Source organism: Chrysemys picta, chromosome 8 (genome assembly GCF_011386835.1).
Source record: "Chrysemys picta bellii isolate R12L10 chromosome 8, ASM1138683v2, whole genome shotgun sequence".
In the NCBI taxonomy this organism is placed as follows: Eukaryota; Metazoa; Chordata; order Testudines; family Emydidae; genus Chrysemys; species Chrysemys picta.
The window spans coordinates 108346526-108371125 of NC_088798.1; positions in this window are offsets into that span (position 1 = coordinate 108346526).

Consider the following 24600-nt stretch of genomic DNA (forward strand, 5'->3'; position numbering starts at 1 on the left):
ACTACATAAGGTTGCCACAGTTATTTCTCTGTTGTTACCAAACATTACAACTAAAACTATTCTGTGGTCGTATAGGCAGGAAAAGTGACATCATTCTCGAAACCACTAATCCAAAAAGTTTTGGAATCCATAAGACAAACGGCATTCTAATTAGGAATAAGAAACAATGACATTTGAAATGAAGAAATTTCTTGGATTATTTTTTTTCCCTAATCCTCCCTTGGTTTCCCTTCAAGCCAAAGCCATGACAAGTGCACTAGGGCTGATAAAAACCACACACCTCTGAGGTCATTATTGGGGGGGTTAAAAACATTTTTTAACGCAAAATAAGGGGAAAAAATCCTTGTGTTGAGTGTCATGTCTCCATAAATGCAGAGTTTGGGAATTTGCAGCACTGGGGCTGCAGCATGGAACCACCGAGGGGGTTCTTCACAGATTATCACAGCTACTCTTTTCCAACTGAGACTAAAAAAAGACTCTGTTTTAAATACTATAGTTTAATAAATTGATTACTTGGTGCCCTTGAGTGAAGCTAGGCAGGTGGCAGTAACAGCCATTGAGTGACTCAGTGGTGGGAATATTCATTGTCTGGGAATAACCAAGATTACTCCCACGAGATGCACCATTTCCAGAAGTCTGCAGATCTGTCCAGCTCATGCTGGTGATGGCTAGAGCTGGTAAGAGAAACTGCAAAGGAATTACATTCCGAAGAAATGTGTAGTTCCATTGAAATGGAAACCCGTAGTGAAATCAGCTCAATTTTTCTGGGATCTCGTCCCATTTCAACATTTTCAGAATGAAACCTTTTGATGTTTCATTTTGAAATGACTTTTGTTTCATTTCTTTACCATTTTATCTTCTTTTTTTTGTATTTAACACTATTATAAATGCTGGAGGCAAAGCAGGGTTTGGGGTGAAGGTTGAAAACTCACGACCCCCCATGTAATAACCTCGTGACCCCTGAGAGGTCACGACCCCCAGTTTGAGAACCCCTGTATTAGAATATAATACAATTTTTTTTAAATAATCAAACTCAGAATGAAACATTTTGTTCCACCCAACATCTTTTTTTTTTTTTAAATTTCTTCACAGAGAATTTCAAAATTTTTGGTTTTCGCTCCTGATCAGAATAAAGCCAAATTTCAAAATTTCAAAATCTGCTGCAAAATGGAACTTCCTTCCTCTGCACAGCAATCCTGATGTCCTACCTATGCACCGTGTAATACTTGCTTTAAAGATGACTCCTAAGCACCACTGTAGTGCCCAAATGCAAAAAGTCTTCCGAATAAATTACTGCTTATGAGTGGCATTCCAAGTCTAACTGCAGGCCTGGATTATGCAACTCGGACTCACATGAGTAGCCCCATTGACGTTAAAAGGGAAAAGTAGTCACTCACAGAGAGATCCAGCAACAGCAATATAAGACATCAAATCACTCAAACATTCCCAACGTGTGTCCCGTTAGAGGATCGGTGACATAACAAGTTCAGGCAAATGGGATCTCCAAACGCTTCCTGCTACCACCCATCTCCCAGTTGTCCCCGTCTGGAGGAAGAAATAATGAGAATAGTTACAGAGGATGCTGCAAAGAATCACCTTCCAACACGCACCTGCTGAAAGGTTGGATTAACTGTCTGGTCGTTTTAGGAACAGAATAAATCTTGACATGCTTTGAAAAGGCATCCTCACTCATTTCAGAGTTCCCATTCTGCTGGGTTTTGTCTCAGTCAAAGCTGGTTTTCTAAAAGCGCCATTATTAATATTGAATCTGCACCTTGCATGCACCTGCGGGCTTATCGCTCTGTATGGGCTATTCTTAATTCATTTGGTTTTTGATAACATTTTGTGGTGTGGACACCAGCTTTATGGGTGCTGGGCTGAGACCACTGATTTGTTCAACAGTGGCTCACTGAACAGGCATCAGATGGCAGCAAGAAACTATTGTTTTATTCCAGAAGGGAGAGAAAGAGAGAGAAGTAGCTTGACAACTTGATTGTACAATCCAACTCTCCACAAAATGAGAGAGATTCTGCCCTCGGCTACATCTGTGCTGACTCACTGAAATCAGGGAAGACAACAGCTGGATGTGTGTGTGTGTGTGGATGTGTGGATGTGTGTATGTGTGTAATGTGCTGTGTACATTTGTGTCACTTTATACATTTTAATTAAAATCCGAATGCTACCCATCATTTATAGCACCTTCTGATGTACACTGCTACTTTTCTTTTGAATTGGCACAACAGCAATAATGTCCTATGATAACCTGTCCTTCCTCTGCAGCGCCTGCTGCTGGCCACTGCTGGGGAGTGGATACTGAACTACAATAACCAACGGCAATTTTTGATAATTCCTGTATTTTTTGTTCAGTCCTTGGCTAGTAATCTGAAGTGTCCTGGACTCTAGCAATCTCCTGTATGTAGCTGTATCCCAGATGTTAAGGGCCTGAGCCAAAGCCCATTGTAGTCCATGGGAGTCTTTCTGTGGATTTTAATCAGGTTTGGATCAGGCCCCAAAAGTGCCATGTTATTGATTCTTTTATTATTATTATTTATTATTTGTATTGCTCTAGCCCCCGGGGGCCCTAGTCATGGCCCAGGGGCTAGGTGCTGTACAAACATAGAACAAACAGTCCCTGCCTCCAAAGAGCTCTCAGAATTTCATTGTACAACAGGCAAAATGTGAGATAGGATTAGATACAATGTGGGGAGAAACTGTAGCAGAATGTCCCTCTGCCAGCTCCCGAATTCAGTGAAATCTCATCTTCCCATTATAAACAGCACTTCAGCATTAAACAGCAGAATCCAGTCCTCTTAATTTCAAATAAACAATATGTCATCTCCAAAGTGGTTACGGCACCAGTTCTGAAGCAATTATTAACTTTTATTTCTAACCTTGCCTAAAAAAGATTTTTAAAAAGTGAACAACAGATTTTTTGCATTTATAAATAAGAGTCAAGTACTGAAATGATTTATTTCTAGATATTTTTTTAGTATAGTTACTGTTTTGGAAACTAATGTGTCAGGACAGTATTACATCTCCAGCCTTGACTGATGCAACAGCCCGTCATTTCTACAGGCTTTTTAAGAAAATGAATGTTGGAATTTTATCAGTAGTTTATATTTGCTATCTGATAATTACAGTGATGCTTGGTTATGGGAACAAAAGTCAGATGAAAGAGGACATCATCATAACAGCATATGCTATTCCTCATGGTACTTGAGACAAACAAGAACAACAATAAAACAAAGTTAGGTGAAGGGCTTTTTTTCTCTGAATAAATTTCCTTCTGTCTGCAAGCTTCTCCCCATTTGCCGTTTGTACAGAAAGGCCCCTGTTAGTCATTCCTTGTTATAGATATTGTATAGTAAGACATGTCCAAAAATCTGCGAAGAGCTTTTGTAAGTGAGATGTCTTTATGCTGAGTACCAACAGTTAGTAATCAGACAGTGGTTCTCCCTTAAAACTGTGTTGCATTTGTAATTAGGTGAGATTGCCACAGTACTGAGAACAGGGGACAACAAGGGAATAGCATGAATATTGCACTAACTTTATTTACTTAGAAAGGCAATTGAGAATGTTCTGAGTGCAACCACTGTAGAGAAGGGAAGTTCACTTTTAATAAGTTTGATTAATGTGATTTCAAATGTTGCCGTATGTTGTCAGGTACTGTAGGGCATTTGTTTCAATGAAGATAACATTGAAAATGGGAACGATCTGTGCTTGTCTAAGATTCCAACACAACAGAAAACACGGTGTGTTTATTTTCTGAGTGTTTCTCAGTGCAAGATTTTTTTCAGGTCTTGTATTCAAATTCCATTGTACATGTACTTGGGATTTATTAAATACGCAAAGAATTCTGCAAGTGCAATCCCTTTTGCAAACATTGGCCTGCAAATTCTGATTTCAATATTTTCTGATCTTGCCTATGAGAAAATTACTCCCCACATTCTAGAGCAGCCAAAATAGGCACACCACCAAGCAGAGGGAAATCAGCAGATCCTGGCTTCTCACAGCTCAGAAGAAAAGGGTTCGTCTTCAGACCTTAGCAAACCGACAAGCTGTTGAGTAAGATCTCATTGTAGAGGTGTGAGAGGCAGGGTTTCATTTGTAATGAAAGAGGGGCCAGGGCTCAAGCAATTTTTTGATTTTCATAACCGATGCATCAAACCCAGAGGTGCCGGGGCTATGAACTGCCAAGCCTAGAGGTGCCGGGGCTCAACCCTGGCACAAATTAAGCACTAGTGAGAGGTCTACAGAACATCAAGCCCCCAAACCCGGAAGCAGCTCAGTTGTTCTGGAGACCTGCAACCAAGTGTTATATTGTGCCAGTTTGGAAAATGGCTGCCTGCAGGCGAAAAGCCTGGAGTGTAGCCTGTGCACATGGACTGAAGAGGCAGAAATATGAGAGTGCTGCTTGGGCTAAGAACAAAAAATAAACAGAACCAGGGTCCTAAATAAATGATATTATTTCAAATTTATTTGTAACATATTTGTATTCCAGTAGCACCTAGCGGCCCCATCCGAGATCAACACCCCTTCATGCTCAGGGCTGTACATAGAGATATTTCCTCCCTAGAAAAGCTTGCAATCTAAGCTTACAAGATGGAGGGGGGAGAAGAAGTATTATTTACCCCCCCATTTATAGATGGGAAACTGAGGCACAGAGAAATTCGGTGACTTTAAGAGTTGTCTTTTTCTCCTAGAGGAACACAAAGGTTTTTCCTGGCAAATGTTGGGATGTAAAGTAATAAAAACAATATTGAAAAAAAGTAAAGCTAGGCACCTCGCTTGAGGAAACAGAATAGGTGGATCAGAATTAATACAAGCCATTTAAATCGGTGCCCTACCAGCGCCAGATGGGAAAGGTAAGAAACGTTTTAGTCTGACAATAAATGTCAGCTTCCCCATTGGATACAAAGCAAAACAGTTACATTTTCAACCTCTAGCTGCCAGGGACTCCGATGAGCATTTTCCTACCACAGACATTTTGCAGGCAATGAGGAAAAAATGCCACATGCCAAAGGCATTAAAAGAAGGGGCCAAACATGAATAATTCATTTGGAATTCACTATGACGGTATTAGTCATAATGAAACCTAAGCTGGTATTAACATGCAGGTAATAGTTATGGTACTTCCTGAGGCATCACTATTAATAAAGAACAAGCATTAATAAGAGCCTAAAAAAGAGGGATAGTGTTTCTGCTTCTGTCTTCATGGAGCCCTGTCTGGGAGCAGTGGTTTCTGATCATCTCTAATAAAATACACCAGGCCAAAACCTAACATTTCCTTTAAAAAAAAATCACTCAAAGTTGTTACAGGGCAGGAGTCAGGATTAGACCTGGGCAAAGGCTGGAAAACGGTGTTCAGAAGCATTCGTTCAAATTCCACAGAGCTGATTGCTTTGACCATATGTATGCTCTCTTCTGTTTGCATTTCCACGGGCATTCGTGCAAATGGGTTTGTGTTTACCCAGATGTGTGGGGAACAGGAATACCGACTGTCACATGAGAGTGCTGGAGTTCACACACAGTGCTGGTCATGCTGTATCATTGTTGTACTAGATTCTCTAGACCCCCAAACTGAGATCAGGATTTCCTGGTGTACAAATGCATAGTTAAGAAATGACCCAGTAGGCGAGCAGAAACAACACACAGACCAATCACACACCAGGCAGGCCTGAATCCATCCAGTGTTTGAGTAGTTGCTGCAGTCCCATTGAAGCCACCTCTGGTTCGTTATTTTTAGTTTTTGACGTCACTGAGACCTAAGCGTATGTTTAAAGTTAAGCACGTGCTTATGTGCTTTGCTGAATCGGGGCCATACCGAATAACAAATAGTGAATAATCAAAGATATAGTCAAAGTTAAAAGGTCACAAACCGCTCATATCCTGAAATATGTTTGCGTAAAACTTTTATCAGAGCATACAGTTGTAAAACATCAAAGTCTGATCAGAGATGATTCACAAACAGCCCCACAAATAAGGGCTAAATTCATTGGATGAATTGTGAACTATAAATAATTTGCTCATCTCTAGCAAGGCCTATTTTAAATCTCAGCTTTGTCTCAGTTACCAATCACTTTAGCCTAATGCAAACCATCAGGTCATTGAGAAGACAGGTTCACAGTACAGCTTCCATCATCCCTTCCATCACCATAACCCTTAAACAATGAGCAAAGTGCACCTGCTCAAATGGGTTGAGTTGAGAAAGCAATCTGACTGGCTAATGAAGAACCTGCAATATGTAATTATGAGATCCTAGCCACATGAGGTGAAACTAATTAACCAAAACATTAAAATCACAATAAACGTTAACAATAGTTTAGTGCACGAATACCCGGCAAGGTGGGCAGTTATGATGCTACGTACATAATTCTGAGGTGTGCCAATTCACAAAGCTCTGCAGGCATACACAATATGAGATCATAACGATAGACTGGACTCCACCCTGCTGTGCATTATTGCTGATGCTTACTGTACACCGGACAAAACAACTCGATTCCCTTCGAGTAGGCGCCTTCCTAATAAACAGGAATAAAAATCATTCTACCGTCTTTTATGTCTTGACACAGGTACTGCAGGTCTGCAAAAATAAAGACCTGACATTTACCATTCGTAGGTTCTGCAGAAACCGAAGTTTAGCCTCTGAAGCTGTAGGAGCAAAAGAATATGAAGTTCATCACCTCCCAGCAGTACTTTTGAAGGGGAAGAGCTGGAGATGAACCTTGACTGCTAGGGCTGAGTGCCCCAACAAGAGGGTCAGGTTGAGGATGTTTTTACCTGCTATTGTGAACCTGCACAGGTGCTGGGAACTAAACGTATATTGACATGAAAGGGAGCGAGTGTTTGGTTCATCCTTGAAGATGAGGACTCAGCACTACACTGGTTGAGTGGTAACAGAGGGGCACATTCTGGCTGGTCTCTGCATAGCGCACAGCATTTGGTGAAGGTGCAAGGAGCTTCCTTTGCATCCTATACTGAATGGTTTTCCACATCTGAAATACTTGTGCTCAAAGGGATTTCAGAGACAGCTTCCTTCTGTGCGCCAGTAGGGATTCACAGTTCCCTAAGCAGCCCAAGAAAGGGAGAGGTCTAAGGCCTTGCATTCCATGATACAGACCAGGAAACCCCATATGCACCAGGGGACTCAAGGATGGGTTTTACTGAGCTCTCCTGGGATCATGTACTGCATTTGCCCTACCGCGTAGCTGTGCCTTGGGGGTGCAATCTACCCTTTAGAGGTTTCAACCCACCAAAGTCAGGAAATTCATGTCACTCCCATGCATTGTGAACACTGTCTGCATTACGGAGCAGTCTTGCATTACACGATTACATGCCACTGGAGAGAAAGCATGCTTTGAAGATGTAGAACATGTGTGTCTTCTATGTTCAAAACCTTTTTCTCCTTTTTAAACGGGAATCTGCAAGTTTCACTGTTCCATATACATTCCCTTTGGTTTGACCAGCTCTGACTGAAACCATCCATGCTTTCCATTTCTTATCTTACTTATTCATGGCTCAGTAGTAATACTAATGCTAATAAATGATTTGTGCTTATAAAGGCCTTCTATCCCTGAACCTCAAAACACTTGAAAACATTTCATTAATGGATTAATTAAAGTTTACAACAGCTCTGTATAATTGATAAGTATTCTCATTTTACAGATAGTAATCGGAGGTACACAGGTTATGTGACCTGCCCAATGTCATAATCAGATCTGTAGGATATCCAGAAATACAGCCCAGGACTTGAGGGGAGCTGGTCAAAACATTTTGACTGAAAAATTTTCCTGCCAAAAAATAGGTTAGTCAAAAACTAATTTTTTGCTGGGGAAAATGTTGTTTGATTTTTATGGGAAATTTGGACTAAACATAAAATGGAAATGTCTGTTTCATGTTTCAAATTGAAATGTTTCATTTCAGTTTTGAAAACAAACAAACAAAAAAAAAGGAAAATGCCAGTTTCTTGACCCCTTTTTCCTTCTTTTTCAAAACGATACAGTATTATTGGTCACTTCTATCCTAAGTTGTTGTGTGGTGCTTTCTCTATGCTGTTTAATAGCTATAATGCTCTATATGTCAGTGGTGAGTGCAGATATATACTGTTCATAAAGTTCTTTTGGGATCCTTTGGGGATCCTTCCTTCTTAAGACGCGGGAACTAGGTAAAGCAATGAGGCAGTTCTAGGTCTCCTTCATAGGAAGACAATCAGAAGGCTCTCTCCTCCCTATAAAGCTGATATACTTCTCACTTGTTTGTGGTGTATTACTGGTTTTTAACAGATATTTTAAATAAGATTTTGTTATAATATGTGGCATATATGGCAGGAGATTTCCTGTGGAATGTTTTCATGCAATGGCATCTGTTAAGCAGCAGTGCTTTGTAATATAAAATGGAGTATAAGTATGTATATATCTTTTTATTTATACATGCCCTTTGGACATTCTCATTTCATTTATACATATCCTAAGAAAAATGACACTTACAGAGCTGCCAGCTAAAAAAGTGTTGGATTCCCATGGTGAGATTTGAAGGAATGTATTAAATTACACAGATACTATGCTGAATGCCTACTAGAGCCAGGGTGCACATTCCTGCCATTTGAATGAGTGTGATTAATCTTTTACTTGATGACACTGTTTGTAATGCTTAGAGAGTCCACATGTGATTAGAATACAGCGTACAGTCCACAAACAAACACAAATGTACATATGGTGGGACGGCATATGCCATAGATTAAAAGCCTAGTTCCATAGTCTTCCTCGTGTGGTATTTCCATTAAAGTTAATGGGTATTTCACTAGCAAATGCAAAAGATTTTGCAAGATCAGGTCCTAAGCATGAACTGTGCAGGTAATTTGTGGGCTACAAGGCACTACATGGACATTAATAGGTTCAGATGACATCTTGAGAGCCAGTAACTATGTGGCAAAGCTGGATAGATCAGTTTGGAATATCACCAGAAACTGAGATATGTGTGTGTAGGCTTAGCCACATATTTCCTCTGCTGTGTATTTTATATTGAATGGACCACACAAGATTTTATAAGAAAATCCTATTTCAAAAAATGTTTAAAAGTCACAGACTTCTGATGCTGGTGTAGCCAGGAGGAATAACTTTTCATCCTCCTCTGAGGACGGAATTTTGCTACCTTATATCATTTATATTAATTTGAAAAATGAAGCATCATATTCCAGGCTGGACTACGCAAGAAGGTTCAAACCTGAATCTGAACTACAAGGCCTGGACTGGGGGGAGAGGGGGATTGTAAAAGAGAACCTTTGAACCTTCTGAGGTTCCACCACCACTATTATAACTGCTGTTTATGTAAATCTGATATAAGAAAAAATCCCAACCACGGTTTATGGGAAGTCGTAAACTATTGAGTCATGAGTAAGGCACAGGATATAAGGGCCCTGCCAACATATTAACAATATTTTATAACATAAGTGTTTTATAGCTCTGATGTGTATTCAACTTTTAGGTTTAGGGAAACATATTTTTATATACTCTAAAAATGACAGATCTGAAAATTTTACATCTCTGAAGTTTTCCTCATGACACCATCATTTTCCTTAGGCCATAGTGTATCTTCTTGGAAAGGAAACCCAAATGATCATAGATAAAAAGACAAACATACAAAGTGCCTGATGCATATTTATGGTCACGGGCCATATACTCATCAGGTATAATTCCATCAGAATCAATGCGGCTGTTTTTACAGTGCCAGCATTTGCACTAATTTATCTCCAGATCTTATGCAGATAAATTTCTGCAGAAGCCCACACAAAGGCAAATGATCACTAAATGTCAGTACAATTCCCAAGCTCTTCCTTGGGTAGCTAGCTCTTCTGGTAACATGTCATCCTGTCACAGGCCTTTAGCCATACAGCATTTCGTCTGTGACATGTGGCTGCAGTGAGATCTCTTGGCATGACATTTCACGCCATGAACTGTGTCACTTAACATTTTGTGGGCAGTGTTTGGTCACAGATATTTTGTTGCACAACTTTTAGACCCTGGTTTTAAAACACCTTTTCCCTCTGTTATGGGCCCAGGCATGTGGGTGTGCAAGTGAAGAGGGTACAAAAACCTTCACCCAGTTGCATCTAAGCCAAGAACAACCACAATCCCTGAGCTCCCCTGAGCAAAAGGACCACAACTTTCTAGCACCTGTATGGCACAAGCCACCCACCCTTGGGCAGCACCCAGTTAAGCAGGCTGCGTGTAGAGAGGGGATCATGCTGCACTGTTTTAATGTGTGGCCCCCATAAGTGCACTCCAGCTGGGAAATGGGGGGAGGGATTGTGTCCCCAGGGCAGGAACGTGTCTATCAGGCACAATTGAGCCTTATGGCCTGATTCAAAGACCATTAAAGAATGGAAAGACTTCCATGGACCTTACTGGGCAGGCCCTACATGTGAGATCTGGCATTAGGAGGGGTTGCAAACCCATGCTTCCCCATTATGTATGCTGCAGACATGTGATGTCTGTAATCAATCACAATGCTGCGGATTAAAGAGCCTGTGGCAAGTTCGTCTCAATGAAATGTCCAGCAGTGAACACAGAATCCTGCTACAGCAGACACGACTCTCATACCTTCCAGTCTGGCAATGTGTCTCCAGCAGTGGGCACCTCCTGGAACTTTAAAGCGAGGCAGACACCTCCCCCCCCAATGCAGCTAGCCAATGGTGTGGGGCTGTGCATGGGAACTATGGGCAGGAATTCCTTCCTGACCCCCACAGGCACTCAGTGTATGACCTGAAGCATGGTATTTCCTCACACTTCATAAACTTTCACCCCAGTAGCTACAGATGTTGTTAATCTGTTAAACAGATGTGCACAGAGAGCTGTGCATGGTGAAAGGTCTGCAAGCGAGAGGACATGGAACCAAGAGAAGAATGGTCATATGGGCTAAGACTAATGGTCCATCCAGCCCAGTATCCTGTCTTCTGACAGTGGCCAATGCCAGGTGCCCCAGAGGGAATGAACAGAACAGGTAATCATCAAGTGATCCATCCCCTGTCGCCCATTCCCAGCATCTGGCAGGCAGAGACTAGGGAGACTTCAGAGCAGTGGTTCTCAACTGCTGCGTATGCAACTCTCTGTGTTATGTATCAGAGGGGTAGCCATGTTAGTCTGGATCTGTAAAAAGCAACAGAGAGTCCTGTGGCACCTTTAAGACTAACAGATGTATTGGAGCATAAGCTTTCATGGGTGAATGCCCACTTCGTCGGATGCATGTAATGGAAATTTCCAGGGGCAGGTATAAATATGCTGGCAAGAATCAGTCTGGAGATAACGAGGTTAGTTCAATCAGGGAGGGTGAGGTCCTCTGCTAGCAGTTGAAGTGTGAACACCAAGGGAGGAGAAACTGCTTCTGTAGTTGGCTAGCCATTCACAGTCTTTGTTTCATCCTGAGCTGATGGTGTCAAATTTACAAATGAACTGGAGCTCAGCAGTTTCTCTTTGGAGTCTGGTCCTGAAGTTTTTTTGCTGTAAGATGGCTACCTTTACATCTGCTATTGTGTGGCCAGGGAGGTTGAAGTGTTCTCCTACAGGTTTTTGTATATTGCCATTCCTGATATCTGACTTGTGTCCATTTATCCTCTTGCGTAGGGACTGTCCAGTTTGGCCAATGTACATAGCAGAGGGGCATTGCTGGCACATGATGGCATATATAACATTGGTGGACGTGCAGGTGAATGAACCGGTGATGGTGTGGCTGATCTGGTTAGGTCCTGTGATGGTGTTGCTGGTGTAGATATGTGGGCAGAGTTGGCATCGAGGTTTGTTGCATGGATTGGTTCCTGAGTTGTTACGGTGCGGTGTGTGGTTGCTGATGAGAATATGCTTAAGGTTGGCGGGTTGTCTGTGGGCGCCTGCCTCCCAAGGTCTGTGAAAGAGAGGGCTCATTGTCCACTATGGGTTGTAGATCACTGATGATGCATTGGAGAGGTTTAAGCTGAGGACTGTAGGTGATGGCCGGTGGAGTTCTGTTGGTTTCTTTTTTGGGCCTGTCTTGTAGCAGGAGGTTTCTGGGTACACGTCTGGCTCTGTTGATTTGTTTCCTTATTTCCTTGTGCGGGTATCGTAGTTTTGAGAATGCTTGGTGAAGATCTTGTAGGTGTTGGTCTCTGTCAGAGGGCCAGACTCCAAAGAGAAACTGCTGAGCTCCAGTTCATTTGCAAATTTGACACCATCAGATCAGGATTAAACAAAGACTGTGAATGGCTAGCCAACTACAGAAGCAGTTTCTCCTACCTTGGTGTTCACACCTCAACTGCTAGCAGAGGACCTCACCCTTCATGATTGAACTAACCTCGTTATCTCCAGACTGATTCTTGCCAGCATATTTATACCTGCCCCTGGAAATTTCCATTACATGCATCCGACGAAGTGGGCATTCACCCACAAAAGCTTACGCTCCAATACATCTGTTAGTCTTAAAGGTGCCACAGGATTCTCTGTTGCTTCTCTCTGTGTTATGTGGCCCACAGCCACACAATATATATATTACCTGTATGGCCCTGAAAATGTCACATGGGCCACAGCTGAGTATGCTGATTGGGCCGCAAGCGGCCCACAGGCCATGGATTGAGAACCACTGCTTCCATCCTGGCTAATAGCCATTGATGGATTTATCCTGCATGAATTTATCTAGTTCTTTTTTGAACCCTGTTATAGTCTTGGCCTTCACAACATCCTCTGGCAAAGAGTTCCACAGGTTGACTGTGCGTTGTCTGAAGACATACTTCCTTTTGTTTGTTTTAAACCTGCTGCCTGTCAACGCTTCTTCAGCAATGGACAGAAAAATAATTGTCAGTCAATTTGAAAACATGACCTTGATTTTTCATTATAGCAGTTGCCTGAATGATGATTTAACATCCGTATGTGAACATGTTGGATCAGTACTCAGGAAAAAATAAAAGTAACAATCGACACTCGGGCCCTAGTGTCTGTCACTGCGCTCTCAGATATTTAAGGGAATGAAGTAATGACTTTAATATCAAGGTCATTTTCATTTTCAGCTGCATCAATTATTTTACTTTCTCCTGGCAAAGGTATCTAGATACCTCTGCACAACACTAACTGACAGGCAAATGTTACACTGGAAAAACTTATGGAGTGCCTATTTCATACATTAAATTGGTTTAATCATTTAAACTTTTACTATGCAGCTTGGCAAGCAGTACGAAGCAATATTGCATGTTACCAATTTAATGCATTTAGAACATATTTAAGTGGCTTCCAATGTTCTTAGTCACTGCTATTCAAGTGAAAGACCCATATTTCATGTAACAAGTCTTCAGTGGGGAGATGACATTAGTGGTGGATAATAAGTTAAACCATCTATCAAGACATCAAGTATGAAACAGATGGTGAGAAGAAGGTCCAGATCTATTTATGAGCCTCCTAACATGCTCACCAATTAAATTCACCCCAAGGATGTACCGTGATATCTCAGGCTGGCCATCTCACAGCATTCTAGTTCACAACCAGCTAAAGTGGGGATTAACGAAGACCATTATAAAAGATTCCAAGGGGTTTTGCCAAGGTCACTGGGAGCAGAAATTGGCCCATTGCCTCTCTTGATAGATCCTTGCTTGCTAGCATTGAAATCTCAAATACAGTACTTGGCTTGTTGCGATCCATCATCTGGCTCCACTAGTGATCCATAAATAAGAAGTAATTTTGCTGTCATTGTCATTGACAAAAAGTACATATATCTTTGTATCGTCAAAAACATCCCTACTACAAGAGGCTTTTCTTTTTGGGGTTTTCTTTAACCTCCTACGTGTCTCTGTTCATAAAGAATCTGAAAATATTTTTGACTCAGCCAACCCTTATCTTGCTGAGCTGAAGTGTTCACGAACCTGTCCTCTAATCAGGAAGTTCTTTTGTGTTTGTGGGGTTAACTCTTGTTACACCCCATTCTTATATTAAAAGGGAAAATGACCTAGGTTTTATACATGTTTTCTAGAGCCTAGATTAAAATGTTAAAGAACCCCCATTAAAAAGTCATATTTTTAGTTAAAGGCTTCATTCCAGTGGCTGGGGAATTAATGTCAGTTGGAAAATGATTTCCCAGTGGTTTGGTTCTGTAGCAAAAGTCTTCAACTTTTATGTATATAGTCTTTGAAGTTGGAAATTGTTGTTAGACTATCAAATATTGTTTGAGGTGTCACTCATTTTTTTCTTTTTGTTATGGGAATGGGATCTTAGCAGAGAATTACTGAAGCAGAAAATGAGCGTGTGAGTGACACCGAAAAGAAAGGTGTTTATAGGGCATATACAAGGTGAATTGTTGTGGAACCTAAAACTGTCAATATAATCTCGGTTAATTCTCTGAGCGTCTGGTTTCTCATCGAAGGAAGGAGGGGTTAAATCTCTGAGGATGTAACATGTGCATGTGTCATCCACTGTGTGGAATATTTTCTAAAATATCTTTCTGCTGGTGTAACTTCAGCTCTCTGTTTTTTCTGAGTCACCCCCAGAACTCTAATGGCAGGACTATTATTTGGGAGTTAGCTTGACTTGCCCCGAGAATGAGTTTATTGACTTTGTTAGCCGGGCAGGTGAACCACGTTCAGGGTCTCTGTTCCCAGACCTCGTGTCTTCTGTCGTTACGCCATTTCTCAGCCACGCTGTTCTTTACCATGGAGACGACAGCTGGGACTAGACATAGCTGATAAGTGGCGTGAAGCGAGCCAGGCCTGCCTATGAAGGAGCTCTGCTGGAGAAGCTCTTTGTGTGAGCAGGGTTCTCTTATGGGCTTCACCTCACTTCCAGAGCAAGGTAAAAAGAAAAGTGAGAGACTGAGAAGATACATGGAATTAAAATACCATGGAAAAGCTTTATTCCTGGACTGTGAGCATCCCCCCACCACCCCGTTCTCTTGCTTTTTATCTCTTCCTTTGCTTTTGGAGCTCAGTGCTCATCACTGGGTAGCCAGCACTTGCCTTGCCGATCCAGAAGTGTTGCCACTGTGGATCTGACCATACGGCTTTAACCAACCTCCTAAATTCTGTCCTACCAGGTACTAGAATGAATCCGGACATTGGGGTGTGTTCTGTATAATTGTCAGTTCTTCTGAAGTCCTGCTGGGGAAAATGGAGTGGATCTTACAAGGGCATTAAAATGTATTAGTTGTCTTCAGCCTTCCTAAACAGAAGTGCAACTCAAAGTGATACTTCCAGGAAGGACATCTTAGCATTTATCAGGGGGGTCGCCGTGTTAGTCTGAATCTGTAAAAAGCAACCGAGGGTCCTGTGGCACCTTTGAGACTAACAGAAGTATTGGGAGCATAAGCTTTCGTGGGTAAGAACCTCACTTCTTCAGATGCAAGAAGAACCTCACTTCTTGCATCTGAAGAAGTGAGGTTCTTACCCACGAAAGCTTATGCTCCCAATACTTCTGTTAGTCTTAAAGGTGCCACAGGACCCTCTGTTGCATCTTAGCATTTGACAGTCCTTGCTCTGAGTCCCGTGAAAGCTGGACAGTGATAGGAAAATGCATGAGCCATTCCATGAGAGACACTGAGTTCAGACAGGCTGATTCCAGGGTGGAACTGCTAACTTTTAGGGTTTATTGCCACCATGCATGAGATCCAGAGTCCAAGCGATGCCATCCACTACAGAACACAGAGCGAAAATCTTTGAGAGTGAGGATGGAGTGGCGTGGTTTTCATGCCATCATTTTTAAGCCTCCTTGAGAAGAAATGCAGTCAGGTTTTCAGTATTTTCACATCTCTAAAGGCACGGGAGATGGCCAATAAAAAAAGGGATGGCTGTCTTGAGATTAGCCCCCCCTCCTCCAAATTCTGAAGGCAACAGAACGGAGTGGGTAGTGAGCAACCTGCTTGTCTTGGGTGCAGATGGCTTTAATTGTCATTCCCAGATGTTCTGCCTCTTGAAGGTCAAATTCACCTTGTATAAATCGGGCTGGAACCATCCGAGAGAGAAAGCAAGGGAAGATAGACATTTTGTTTGAAGAAATGTAATAAAAGAATGCCCTTCTTACTCCCCCCCCTTATCTGTATATTTAAAGAGAATAGCTCAAATAGGGGTCACCAGAGGGCACAGGGCTTAGAGACGGGATATAGACCCTTTCACCTATAGGGCACCAGCTCCAATCCAGCTTTAGTCAGTATTGACTGAAAGATTTTACCCTCTGATTCCTGGGCAGTGACCTGTGTGCAGTGACGTAGTGGCGTCAGTCTAGTTTCCAGTGGCCTGCTGTCCACATCACAATCCCCACATTTTCCAGTCGTTAACATCTCCTCTGGCTGTCGCAACAGAGAAGGCAAGCACTGAAAGGAAATGGAATCTGCCTTCGGATCTGGCCTGGGACACATCAGTGGGGCAGTGTGTGAGGGAGCTTGTGATGCCGCTCTGCCTCTGTTCTACCTGCGTTTAGCTACACAGAGGACATCAGTCTCCCAGTGGGCCACGCGAGTAGCTTTTCCAGGCAGTACACTCTCTCTCCAACATTAATCTCACAACAAAAACTAGCCCTGCTGAGAACGACCAGATGTCACTATTCCTTACAAAACTGCCCCCCGAATATTGAATTGGGCTGTTATATCTTTATACATGCTGGTTTTTCCAAAAAATTTCAGTCTCAGGGGGGCATCTACCCCACCCAGATGAACAAAGGGTTAACCGGAGTCTGAAGACCTCACTTAGCCCACCTTGCTGCACCTAGTAGGTGTGAAGCTTGCTTTATTATCAGATCCAGCTGCGGAGGAGCTGGGTCTTTTTCATAAAAGAAGGAAGTGAAAACTCCTGGGAGGGTCTAAGAGAGAGAACAGAAAAACGCCAGGAGGTAGGGAGTTCCCCTGGCTGGGAAGGGTCTGAGGAAGGTGAAATTAATCCCTGTTGTGGGTCTCAGACAGGCGGCAAGGAACAGAGAAGCAGTTTTGAGGAGCTGGTTTTCTGGCAGAGAAAGAAGAGGCAGGAGGACCTAGGGAAAAACCAGAGGCCTGGAGAGCAGCAGAGAGGCTGTGCTGAGTACAAGCTGCAGGGAAACAGCACAAGGGGCTTGGAGATAGCAAGTGGTCCAGGGAAACAGGTGCACCCGTTAAGGAGCAGCCCTAGATGCTTAACACAGGGTGCCTGGGCCAGAAGCCAGAGTAGAGGATGGGTCTGGGTTCCATACAAGCCTGATGGAAGGATAATGGAGACCAGAGTGGGGCTGAAGATGGAGACACAGAATGAGGAAGAGTCCAAGATGGGGCACAAGGATCTTTTGTGGTGGGCCGTTCTTGGACTTTGTTGTGATTTTGTTACCCTGGAACTAAATTGTGAGCTGACAGGAGGGCTGAGACAAGAAGCAGCCCTCCACTGCAGGCCTGGAGCAGCTGTCAGCAGGGGGTGCTAGAGAGGAGAGGATCCGGGAGGGGGTGCGCCAACTCTGAGTCCACCCTTCTACAGTCCAATTTGGTTCTGGTTTTATATAACTCTGATGATGGTTCTACAATTAGTCCTCTTTCAGGCGAGTAGACTCACTGACTGCTATGAGGCTACTTGCCTAAATAAAGCTTTTCAGGATTAAGCCCTCAAACTTATGTAGTGCCTTCCTTTTCCAAACATTTGTACAAACATTAATTAAATAAACCTGAGAGCACCCCCTGAGTGAGGGATGTATTATTATCCTCCAATCCGGTTCCTTAGATCAGCCCCTCTGTACAGGATCAGTAATATTAAAAAGTACTCCATGAAAATAAATAGTTTAATGACAAAGTAAGGAAGAATGTTTTTAATTTTCTAAAAATGAAAATATCATCTCCTGTGATCCTTTAATGAATCCAGCACAGATTTTTATAGCAGATGTTTTAAATATCATGAAAGGCCATTTATGATCTATTTGTAATGTGCATGGTGAAGGAGTATGCCCCACACAGGCCCTGGAAGGGTGAATTAGGCCAGGGGGAGAGGAGGGGGGTCCAATCAGTCGATTAAGTTGCAAACAAGGGGGATTTAGGTGTGGGGATACAACTAATTAGAAGGGAGCTCACCTGTGAGGGAACAGGTGGGGCTTCTAGAAAGCCAGGAGGCTGCAGGGAGGAAGCTTGCGGCTTCTCTCTCTGACATAAGAGCAGGCAAAGAGACCCTCGAGAAAGCTTATCTAGCAGGCCTAAGGGAGAGAGGTCTGAGCAGGAAGTGTGGAGACTGAAAAGCTTGGGGGAAGCACCGTTTGAAGTAGTCCTGGGACAAGAGCAATAAGGCTGGTGTAGCCACAGACCTTAGCTGTGTGCTGTGGGGCACTGTACTGGAACCCAGAGCCAAGTGGGTGTGTGGATTCCCCTGTCATCCACTGCAGAGTGTATTGCATGGGGTAGGGAAGGGGAAGACTGCCTGAGTTGCTGCAAGAGTGACATGGTCAGGGCAGTGGGTGTGAGGACTGCCTGATGCTGCTGTGGTGGTGGTTTTATATAGAGGTACTTTTAGGAGAGAGGGAGGTGTGGGAGCAGCTGGACAGTCTGCTCTTTGTCGTGGTCTGAAATTAAAATTAATTCTCGAGACAGTTGCTCTCTGGAAAACAGGTTTTGGTGTTGGGCTGAAATTCCTAGGAGACAGGATTGTCTTGCTGCGCATGTGTACGTACACGTACACACACACACGCACACGCGCACACACACACACACACACACACACACACACACACACACAGTCCTGAAGCATACAAATTCCACTGCATCACTGTCTCTTCCACTGTTCCTGTCTGGCTAGCTGTATATGCACAAAATAGTGCCTTGCGGTGTTATGGGTCATCTCATGATGGCTCATAGTAACTGTTCTACAGGGTGGAACACAATGCCCAGGTGTTGAGCCAAACCCTGCTTGCCTTAGTGCTGTGAAAAGTCCCATGGAACTCGAAAGGGCTAGTCACATGAAGGAAGTAAACCGTGTTCAACCAGCGGGTGGTGCTTTCAATTATGCACTTTCAGCAAGATTTTCAGAAGTGACTAGCAATTTTGATTGCCTCCATTTCTGGTTGCTCAGCTGGAGACCCCTCAAAAGGCCTGTTTTTTGGACAGGGCCGAGCACCCACCCTCTGAAAATCAAGTCCCCTCCCCCAAAGGTGCCTCGAGCTGAGCAGCCAGAAACGGAGGCAAGCAAATGAGCTAGTCACGTTTGGAAATCTCAGCTTTCACCTTCTGTACTCCCAATGCATTTGCACAAGTTCCTGTTTTCTGTCACTGATCAAAGATCCATTTTTAGATTTGTGGCTTTCCATGTGCCATTTTGGAAGACAAGTGTGGAAATTATCCTCGTGACAAATGTGGATTTTTAATGGAGAAATGGCTAGAAATTCTGAAGTCATTAAAGAAAAATTAAGGTGCAATTAAGCAACTGTTTGGGGTAATTTCACAGAAGCACTTCATAAACAGAAGCCATAAAAGGGATAGAAAACTCTGACATTTATTTCCCTGCCGTTCTTGTAGATTGAAATATTTTGCCTCTTTGCTCTTAGACATTCTGGAACTCGGAGTACCTTTGATTCATGCTTTTGTATTATATGCTGCGCCAGTGGGAAGAGAGACTTTTGGTGGGCAATTTAGGGTACTTTGAGGATACATCAAGGAGCTATTGGTGTACACCAGGCACTGTGGTACAAGTCATGGGGGAGGGTTTAGAATTGTCATGGTCTCTTGCACATGTAGATGCTGAAGGCTGGATATTTACAATTTGAAGGTGGCATAGGCTAGAAGGCAGGTAGGACATTTGACTGAGCTTTCAACCACTACAGGGAAAGAATTGATATGGGAAGAAGTGGAAGGAGGCTTGTGTGGGGAGGGGCTAGGTAGGTAGTGGACTTCAAACAGGAAAAACTAATCCGAAGAGGGAGGATTTAGTGTACAGAAGAATGAAAGGCCATGCCATGCGCCTGTGTCCATCCAGAGGGTAATTATAATTCTCCTCTCCTTTTGCTATCTCCTTTTTTGGTGTTGCTATCTCTTGCAATTGTATAATTAGTCTTTTGCTCTGAGTCTTTGGTCTTTTTTTCTTAAAGCCCCAGCTCCTAGAGTCTTGTGAATGAGAAAATTTCAGCATCCATTTAAAAACTAAGATTGTTTTAGTTCTCATGGTTGTGGAGAAAAGCCAGAAAACACGGCCCTTAATGATTAAAAGACAGCAGGACAAATAAAGATCCAACACTGAAACTGCGATTTGGGGGTTAAAAATCAATGATAGGTTTTTCTTAAAAAACAACATTGGATCTCTTGATGGACCATCTCATTTCTGAATCTTTTCGGTGTCACATGTTCCAGTTTTCTCTGAAAACACGCAGTTTAGAAACATACTTGTGGTGTTTTTTAAATGAAACCTGAAATTCTTGGATTCATAAGGTTCCAGGATCTGCGGCTTTAAGAAGAAGATTAAATGTTGCACGATTCAATATAAAAGTTGGCAACACTGTCTTTGCTTCACTCTCCTTCTGTCCTTTGTCCATGTGCATCCACCAATACATAAACCAGCAGAGGTGCTGTGACGTGACTAGCCCTACTCCCACAGCTGAGTCCTGAGTGAGCAGAGAGGAACATCTGGCCTCTCCACCCTACCACCCTGACTAGTTAGAGCGCTGTAGGGGAAATTCCCACCTCCGACTTCCTGCGGCCAGCCTATCTCCCAATGCGGGAGGGGAATGTCATGCCCGAAGGGGAGCTCAGTTGTGCTCAAGCAGGGACATAAGATTGGTTACAGGATACCTGGTCAGCTCTGGGTCATTGGCTAGCTGGAAGGAAACGGGGTCTGAGCCGCAGGAAGACACGCTTAGTGATGCAGCAAATTGAATATGAGCTCAGGACTGGGAGACTGGCTCGGGGAGAGTCCAGGTCCACATCTACAGCCAGCCTGGTGGGGAGCTCCATCCCCAGCTGAGGAAGCTGTGAACAGCTCCAGGAACATAAAGACAGCTGCCTGCTGAGGTCAAGGTGCGCCTATTCTGCTCGGGTGGAGGATGTACCTTTTCGGCATCCTTTCTGCCCAGCGAAGCTGGCTGGGTTTCAGGTGGCTCTGAGGAAACACACCAAGAAGCGACCAGGCCATTCTGTCAATAGCCTGGTGCTGTTATAATCCTTTCTTCTTGATTATCCATGCAATGACTTCTGAATGCATCGTGTTCTTGGGGGCTGATAGGTGAAGCAAGAAGGATGAGAGTGCCCGGATAACGCAGTGCTGGGGTTGTACAAGAAGCTAGATAAAGACATGGGTAGAGCGTTTGATGTCAGAAGCCAACATCTGAGTTTGATGATCGTGTCCATATAGGAGGTGAAGGGGCTGCTCTTTATATACAAAAGCTTTTTAAGGTTTGTCCTATGTACTTTAAGGTCTAACTCCTAAACCCAAAGTAGTCAGTGGGAATCTTTCCATAGACTTCAGTGAGCTTCGGAGCATGGTCTCAAAGACTACCCTTCTGCTACAGGCTTACCCAGGCCACTGAGATTCACGGCACTGCGGGAGCTAAAGTCATTAGATGTGCCAATCTGGCCTCCGGGAGCAGAGCTTTCGGCAGAGGACCGTTGACTTAGGCACTTCCTCTTCTCCCTTGGTGCAACAGGACCTGAGTTTTCTGGTCTCTAGAGTAGCTTGCAAACCCTGTGAAGATTTACATACTTCCTCTGGCGGAATACCTTGAGTAAAAGTCAGCAGGCTGAAGGGGAAGGTTAAGATGGCTACTGAAAGTCTTGTGCCTTTTTAAAAACTGAACTGAATCTGCACTTGCAACCTTGCGTAGGTACATTTAAAAACAAAGATAAACACAATCATGCAGGGATAATAAGTACCGATGCCATCAGAAGAAATCTCACCATTTTAATAAGGTTCCCAAGTTAGCGTAGCATGATCTTTAAAGCACCCTGCAACAGCATGGCATGCAAATGGTGAAACCATTAGGTGCATACTTGAAAAGAATGAGGAAAAGCCAAGAAACAATGGAACTAGTAAATATATAACAAAACTCTTCAGCTCTGCAGTATTTTTTTTTAATATATTAAAAAATTGCAGAAGAAACAGATGTATCTGCCTAGAAGTTAAATACACATCTGTTAAGGATGCTCTTCTCATATTCAGGGTCAGAAAAATATGTACAAATGTAGCACCTTGCTGATTGACAGAAAATCCTCAGTTCTGGCACTGGGAAACTTGTTTTCTTGACAGCACTTTGTTTTAAGGCTAGAGGCAGAAAAATGTCTTCTGCTTGTCCTTAAACTGGAAGGCCCTTTGTTCAGGATACTTATACCATTTGCAGATAATGATGTGCATTGCAGTTTCAACTGTCTGCATATGCATTTTTATGTTTTTTTATGACAGCTCTGCGTACTGAACTAAAAGGCCATTTAGAGCTGTCAGGAACTGACAAGCATTACCCTTTACATTTACAATTCTGTTAGCATGCATTGTCAGGTGGGTTCACCGTTCCACCGACATATGATTTTCTTTGAAACCTATGTATGACTTTAATTTAATACAGCAGTCTCCAAAAAAAAAAAAAAAGGCCTTATTAGGATTTCCTTTTCCATTTATCTTTTACTTTTTCCCTTTTTTATGTGGCTTTTTTCTTTTTCTTTACTCCTTTTACAGTTCCGTAAAGAGAAACCAGGAGAGAGAACTCTTACCTGGAACACTGCCGTGTGTTCTGGCATGGCACTGCATCCTGGGAGGTGGTATGAAAAGGAGTGGATTTTTTTTAGTCCATTTACTTTAAAAAAAAATGCTACCAGTATGTTACAAATATTGAACCAGCCTATGAAAGTAAAATGAGCAAAATACCTGCAATTTGCAATAGTGACATGAGCTATAATATTATAATCCTCAGCTAACAGCTGCCTGATCCAGTGAGATCTATTTCTATCCCTGTGGGCCAGTTTCTGATACATTTGCTCCTGTTGAGTAGCCTCTTACTCCCCAAACAACTCCACTGATTTATTTTCTCTTCATTCAGGTTATTTTCTGACCATAGCACCATTATTTACCTTCAAAGGTTCAGAATCAGCTTCAAAGGAGCAAATCTGTGAAGAATTTGACCCTAAGTGTGTTATGGAATACACTAATATTTATTAATTGTATAACAGTAGGACCCAAAGACCCCAGCTGACAGTGGGTGGGGGGGATAGACCCTGTGCTAGGCAGTCCCTGCTCTGAAGAGCTTACAGTCTAAATAGACAAGACAGACAAAGGTGGGGGAGGCACAGAATAAAGGCACTTGCCCAAGATCACCCAACAAGCAGTTGCAGAGCTAGGACTAGAATTCAGGTTGTCTTGACTAGAGCTCTGGGAATAACTTTTTTGTTTGTTTGTTTTTGTTTGCTCACTCAACTGAAATTGGGGGGAGGGGCGGGGGGGGGATTCATTTCACGTCAGCCCAAAACCATTAAAAAAAATTATGGTGCACTGAAAGAGTTGAAGAAAATTCACTTTGGGTCAAATGAAACCTTTTGTTCAATTTAAAAAAATTAAAATAGAAAAAATTGAAATCAAAAGTCATTTTGGATTTTCCAATCCAATCTTTTCATTTTTAAAATATCAAAATGAAATGCAATTTCTTTTTTCTTTTTTTTTTTTTGACTGAACCAATTTGGCAAATTTAACATGGATTTGCAAAAATGTTTTGATTTTTCCAAATCTGTGTGTGAAGGGGGGAGAGGGGAAAATAAGTAAGTTCTGGTTGAAAATTTGGCCAGCTGAATTCCTCTCATCTAGTCCAGGCCTCTCATGTGGAGAAGGAGAGGTAGGACATTCCAGTGACAATTAAGGGAACAATGTCCATGTAATCTTTATTATGTATTTAAGTGCTGATAGTATGTTCAGTATATCTCAGGACACAGCAGAAGATACGTTCCCCAGAGCTTATAATCTAAATAACCTCCTCTGATCTAAACACACTTTCTGGAATGAATAGACTGAGAAGATTATTATTTAGGTCTATGTTAGACTGACTTGCAGTACTTAAAAATCTAGTCTTCAGTACTGAGTGGCTGAAAGACTGGATAGTATTAAAAAATAACTGGAAGATTGTTACGCCCAGAGAGCTACAATTTTCTTCTTTGATTTGTCCTGTTTTATATACAATTCAAACTGAAGATTCATCAACTCAGCAAACCCATTTATTTTTGGTAGATCATATAGATAGATGTGAGTAGATGCCTTTTAGTTCAAGAGGGCACCATAAGAATTAGAGATCTGAGTTGGGAGTTCTTCAGAGTAAAATAAGATGTGGTATTAAATACAAAGCTTAAGACTGATTTCTTTCTATCCATTGTATAAAGGCAAACCCTAAACATTATCTTAAAACAGCTGCTGTGTGCATATTAGTGATAAATCTGAATCTATTTCCTATGCCCCCTAAGCTCCTCATCTATCTTATACATTTGCTATAAGCACACATTGCTTATACAAGCAGACACAAACTCACTGGGGTTATCTCTGTCTGTACAGCAACCATCCATTTGTAACTTTCTGCGACCTCCAGGCTCACCAATTACAGTTGATCTCCTAATATATCACTCTTTTATTCTGTAATTGTTTGTTTTACAGATTGTGTAGACTTCACATTTGTGAGGTCTCGAGGGCTGATCCTGCTTCAATTGATTTCC